Source organism: Oratosquilla oratoria, chromosome 3 (genome assembly GCF_046742065.1).
Source record: "Oratosquilla oratoria isolate Oo_2021 chromosome 3, ASM4674206v1, whole genome shotgun sequence".
Lineage (NCBI taxonomy): Eukaryota > Metazoa > Arthropoda > Malacostraca > Stomatopoda > Squillidae > Oratosquilla > Oratosquilla oratoria.
Window position 1 is genome coordinate 43,809,571 of NC_134779.1, and position 7,091 is coordinate 43,816,661.

A 7,091-nucleotide genomic window follows, 5' to 3' on the forward strand; every position below is an offset into this window, starting at 1 on the left:
GTGTGTGTGTGTTTATACATACATAATATCTAAAACCTGGTCCTCTTCGAGGTCCTACGTCTCCTAGATCCTTGATAGGTGATGACCTGTGATCGCTTAATTGGCTACCTTTCCGAGGTGCTTCTTCCAGAATGGCCCACTTCGTATGCTATTACAGGCAGCAAGTGTGCGACATATTGTTTACATTTGCCAAGATATGGTGGCGAGGTCTTCCAAACTCATCCATACATGACGGAATGACAATTCACTGCAATCAACACATAGATATATATATCTCGAGGTTTCAACTCTGTCCTGTTTCATTGCATCAGAATGGCAGTCAAACACGATTGTGTGTACTCGTGCGAGTTTGTGATCAAAACAAACATTCAGAGGTATGTGCACACCATGCAGTTGCAGAGATGAATGTTATCATAGTTATCAAATAGTACTTGTCCTTATAGAGTACATCAGCAAATGGTACGTTTTATCTTCATGTATACATATATATACATATACACACATATATATACACATATATTTAAATATGTATATACATATATACATATACACACATATATATATATATATACATATACACACATATATATACATATATACATATGCACACATATACATATATACATATACACACATATATATATATACATATATATATATACACACACATATATATATATATATATATATATATATATATATATATACATATACATGTGTAATAAAACCACTTGGAAAATAAAATGAAAGGTGACCGAACGTTTTCGTCTATTTCAGACATTTTCAAAGGTAGCAGTGACATTATATACACAAAAAGCACATTTTCTCACACTCTCACCCACTCAGTCTAACACTCACTCATTCACACTCACTCACTCACCCACCCACACTAACACTCATTCACACTCTCACTGACCCTCACCACTCATTCATTCACTCTCGCTCACACTCCCACTCACTCCCACAGTGAAGATATTTAATACAAAGTATTTTCATAATGATGTAAAAAAAAATCGCTAAAATAAATTAAATAAATAAAACAATAAAACTAAAATGAAAATAAAAATAAATAAATAATAAAATTATGGGAAAGGTGGAGGGGGAAACACGGGTCTTTCCCATAATTTGTCCCAATGTCTCTAAATAATAAAATAAATAAATAATAAAATAGATAAATAAATAATACGATAAACAAAACGAAAATAAAATGAAAATAAGATAATTATATAAAACAAAATCATTTTGTTTTAGTTGTGCATTATAAAATCAAATTGATTTTGTGAATTATAATACTTACACTCACTCTCACCCACTCACTCATTCACTCTCACACTAACTCTCCCACAGTTAAGATATTTAATATAGATTTTTTATAATAGTCTAAAAATGTTTTGTTCGCCCATATAAATTAAATGAATAAAACAATATAGATTAGAAATTAAAAATAAAATAAAATAAATAAATAAATAATAAAACAATAAAAACCAAATAGTTTTGCTTTAGTTGTGCACACCTACGCGATATAGCATTATAAAATTAAATATTAATGCTATGAAAATTATAATACATGAACGTAATATGCAATTTTCTTGGCGGAAAAATTTGCTACAAGCAAATTTACTAATGAACGAAGCCGCTTGGATAGAGTCCGGACGTCATGCCAGTCCAGTCACTATCAGACGATAGCTTTCACGTTGTGGACCTGGTGTTCTCCAACTCCACGTGACGTTAATAAGCGCTGTTACAAAGGCAATAGGGCTTCCATGGACTTTATGAGAGAACACGGGGTTCTGCCGACATCTGTTAATAATCAGGTCGTCAACATCCGTGACGACGACGACCAGGATGATCTTTAGATTTTGAGGTACCGGATTACTAAACATAGGTTAGGTAGGTTAAGTTAGAATATACTAATTTATCATAGTTTCATGTCTTCGACCTCGGCATCTATCAAAACAAACATGGCGTATCATTCAACCGCCATGACTTGACTTATAAATAAAGATTAAGGTTAATAAAAAAATAAACATCCCTTCGACAAACATTTCACGTCACGTCAAGTTTGAGAAACATGTTTGACAAACGGTTTGTCAAACATTTCCACGGTTAAACATCACTTCATACATGTTTGACAACCATTCACACGGTCAAGCATCACTTAAAACACGTTTGATAAACCGTTTGACAACCATTCACACGGTCAAACATCACTTCAAAGAAACAGTTTGTCAAACAATCTCATCACTTCAACCACGTTTGACAAATGGTTTGTCAAACATTCCCACGGTCAAACATCACTTCAAACATGTTTGACAAACCGTTTGTCAAACATTCCCATGGTCAAATATCACTTCAAACACGTTTAACAAACATGTTTTGCAACGAATCACACGGTCAAACATCACTCCAAACACCTTTGACAAACATGTCTGACAACCATTCATACGGTCAAACGTCACTTCAAACACGTTTGACAACCATTCACACGGTCAGACGTCACTTCAAACACATTTGTTGAACGTATTTGTCGAACGTGTTTGACAAACCGTTTGACAAGCAGTTTGCGCGTGTGAATTGTTCTTCGACATGTCGATTTGTACACAAACATTCCACATCGATACGTTTAAACGACACGTTTAGTCAAATGGTTTGTCAAACACGTTCAACAAACGTGTTTTGAAGTGACGTTTGCCCGTGTGAATGGTTGTCAAATGTGTTTGTCAAAAATGCGAGCGAAGCGAGCAAGCGCCGCAGGCCAAGCAACCCGGCGTTGCCGGGTGCGGCGAAGCCGCTGCTTGTATAAATAGAATAAAAATAGATATAAGAAATAAAAAATAAACAATTCAATAAAACAAAAATCAAATGCATAGAAATGAAATAGAAGCAAAATAAATGTAAAATAAATGTAATTTGAAAAAAAAAAAAAAAATTAGTGATATTTGAAAAAAATAGAAAAAAAATATATAACTAACATAAAATTGAAAATAAAATTATAACTATAATTAACAATAATAATTACAATTATAATGCGACAGTAAGTGGTCCATCCGAAAACACCTTTTTTTTCTAAATGTCTACTGGCAGACCAAATTGGAGACTATATTGTATTTTTTCTTTTAGGTCAACATTACCGAAACTAGCATTTTTAGAATAACATTATAAAGTTTATCTTTATTTAACTAAATTAGGCTAGGTTAGGTTTGGAGGAAGCTATAAGATATTTAATACAAATATGTTTTTTCTTATGATAATTTATCCACTAATCTGGACATGATCCTTTCTTTTAATACCTTTATGAACAATTAAGGTTAAGCTGGGCTAGTAAGCTTTGTTTACAGGAATTTATAAGATATTTAATACAAAGACAAAATTTATAATATTCTAAAAATGTTGGGTTCGCTAATCTTGACATCATCCTCTCTTTTGATATCTTCATGGACAATTATGGTGCAGATTGTGATAAAAAAAGATAACGGTCCAGTTAGCTTTTGACTTCCTATCGACATGACGTCATCAACATCACTCCAAACTCCTCCATATTTCGGTTGACATTATTATTCATTTAAAATCATAAAGCAAGCACTACATACCAGATAGTTGCGATGATAATCCATTTTAGTTAAAAAAGCATGTCACAGTATATCACTTTTCATTGACTATACGAGTATCACCGAACTATCTACTGTCGCAAATTCATATACCATGTCAAAATACGTAAAATCAATGCCCTCTGAAAAGTAGTACCAATGATTACCATTGTAAATTTAATTATGTACAAATAACTGACATTGATATATTATCTTTGTTAGAAAATAAAACTGATTACGTGATATGGGTCTAATCTTAGAGAACTTTACGAATTTAGATAGATATTGAAAAAAAATTATCCTTCCGCCGTCATTCATACCCTTGACATTTCTTGTAAATATGCATGTTACATTATTAATTCCATTCCCCTGCTCTTATATTTAATATCAAGATAAATTTTATTGATATCTTAAAAAATCTGGGTTCAGTAATATCAAAATAATACTTTCTTTAATATATCTATGAACAATTATGGTGCAGATTATGAGCAAATCGACTGATGATCCAATTACTTTTTGACTTCCTATCAACATGACGCCATCAAATCACTGCCAGACGCCTACAGATTTCGGTTAACATTATCATCCTTTTAAAATCATAAAGCATGTACCACATACTTACCAGATATTTGCGATGATAATCCATTTTGGTTTAAGAAAAAAAATTGTCTCTTAATTTCACCAAGTATCACTATACACTATATCACTATCGACTGACTGTTTCACAACACACTATCCACACTCAAGTAATACAAAGGACGAAATGTCCGTTATCGCAAATATATATACCACGTCAAAGTACTTGAAATCAATTCGTTATGATAAGTAGTACCAACGATTACCATAGTAAATTTAAAAATGTACAAATTACTAACATTGATATATAATCCACACGTTAAAAAATAGAACTGATTACAAGATATGGGTAAAATTTCAGAGAACTTTACGAATTTAAATAGATATTTAATAATTTGTATCCTTCCGCCGTCATTCATATCCTCGACATTTCTTGTAAATATTCATGTTACATGATTAATTTCACGAATGTTTCTCTATTCAAATCAGTAGTAAAATTTTGAATATTACTGTAAACTGTCCTTTGCTACAAATTTATAAAAAAAAAGTCAAGGTACTTGAAATTAATGCGCTCTGAAAATTAGTACCAACGATTATCGTGATCTGTTTAATCCTATACAAGTACCTAACATTGATATAATATTATCATGTTATAATAAGAAAATTACTACAAGATATGAGTCAAATTTGAGAGAACCTTACAAACCAGTAAATATTGAGATATTGTATCCTTCCGCCAGAAGTCAAACCATCGACATTTTTTAATATTCATGTTATATTATCAATTTCAGGAATGTTTCTTTTTTCAAATTAGTATTCAAAATATGACTATTATCATAATATATTTGAAAATATAGAAATATATTTTAAATAATTACAAGGATTTCATGAGAAAACCCCCAGTAGACTAAACCCCAGCGAAGAAAACCCTACCCTGTTATGTGAAGTTGACAAAACCTTAGTTCCATATATATATGGAATAATTATAATAATATTGAAAATTCAAATCTCATATACATATGGTGTATAAAGGAAAAAAAAATATCAGATTGAGACAAACCCAATATAAGGATATATTTTGTTATTTGATTCGTACAAAGTTATAATGTATCTATATATACATAATTGTAACTGATCACTTGAATCGCATATATGTAATTCTAATTCTAATACCAGGTGAAGACAATAGACACTTTTCAATACATGAACTTATTTCATGATTACAAAATCATGACTGATCACTTGAACCGGACGTAATAATCAGTAGGACCAATCAAGTTATATTGGTATAGAACAACAACTGGTGTTCTAATTTTGTCATGTCATTCTGTTTATTTTGCAATCATGAAAAATTTATGCTATCTTAATATGATAAGGTAAAAGAAACAGACTTGCACACCGTGACATTTGCCCACTGGAAGTTAGAAGCCAATAAGACGTGCCATCATCTCACCGTAAGTCCCGGCAAGGGGGTACAGCAAGACATTTGCTCACCGGAAGTGACAACCCAACAAGACGTGACATAAGCCCATCGTAGGTTGAGGGTCCCCCATTCTATCGCCGCCCACCCGCATATATTCCCACCAATCAAGTTATATTTGTATGGAACAACAATCATTGGTGTTCTAATTTTGTCATGTCATTTAATTCATTCTACCTTAATGAAAAATCTTATATTCATATGCCATGGTAGAAAAAATAGACTCGCACACCGTCACATTTGCCCACTAGAAGCTACAAACCGACAAGACGTACCATTACCTCACCGTAGATCACGGCATGAGGGTACAACAAGACATTTTCTCACCGGAAGTGACAACCAGACAAGACGTGAATAAGCCCATCGTAGGACTAGGGCCCCCTTCCTGTGTAACGTAATATTAGATATTACGTCATATGTGTAATTATGTTATAGAATTGTGTTCCTTTGTATTACATAACTATGTTCATATTTCTTGTCTATGTATGTATTGTAACAATGTTAAGCAGTAACGCCCGTCCACTATATGTAATCTTGCCTACGTGCGGAGAGAGGTGCGCACTCTTGTAGAACAAACAGACAAGCGAAATCCTGAATAGTTCGGAGCGCACAGATTTGACAGTTACTAAATAAGTAGATTGTTCAAGCGAGTCGAGGGTCCTAAAACTACCCATGTTGACGTGTTAACTTACCCTCCTCCTCACCCGCACCCTTAAACCGGAAGTATCCCGCTTCCGGTCCAATGGTATATAAGCGGTGGAAATCGCTCACTCGTTGTCATTTCTCGCTCTATTGATCTCTTGATAAAAATACAAGTTTGGACTCATGAGACGATTGGTGTGAAGTGATCACCCTTTTTGCCTACATTACGTGTCTGATATACATTGCATTACTTTACTTATATTTGTACTTATTACTTATTCTGATGCATGTTCCTGATCTCTTTGTACTTAGATAGTACCATATTGTATACTTATCTTGTGTTTCTTATTTGAACGATAATTTCCATATTCTTATAATCATGTAACGGTCCCATTGACCCTACTGCCCATTCTCTTTTGTGTTGATTGCCTGTAAATATTTTCCATTAATAATTTCGTTTACTAGTTTTATCGCTAGTTTAATATTCCTTTCCTGGAATCTTCTTTGTTACCTTTACTTCTAGTCTTACGAATTATCTAGGCCCTGACCAGATAGTTCAGTCCTACAGTGGCTTCTAGAAGTGAGCTGGTTCTTAAGCATTTATCCGTTATACGTAACGTATCTTCACATACCAGCCGCCCGTAACAAAGTGGCGACCCTTGCCAAGGATATTGGATCAGGTATTTAACACATTCTTATAGAGATGGATGATACAATTCAAGAATTCGTTCAAAATCCCAAGGTAAGTTTCTTAAAGAAACAAACTAAAGACACTTTGATAGAAATAGGCAAGCACTTTGGAGTAG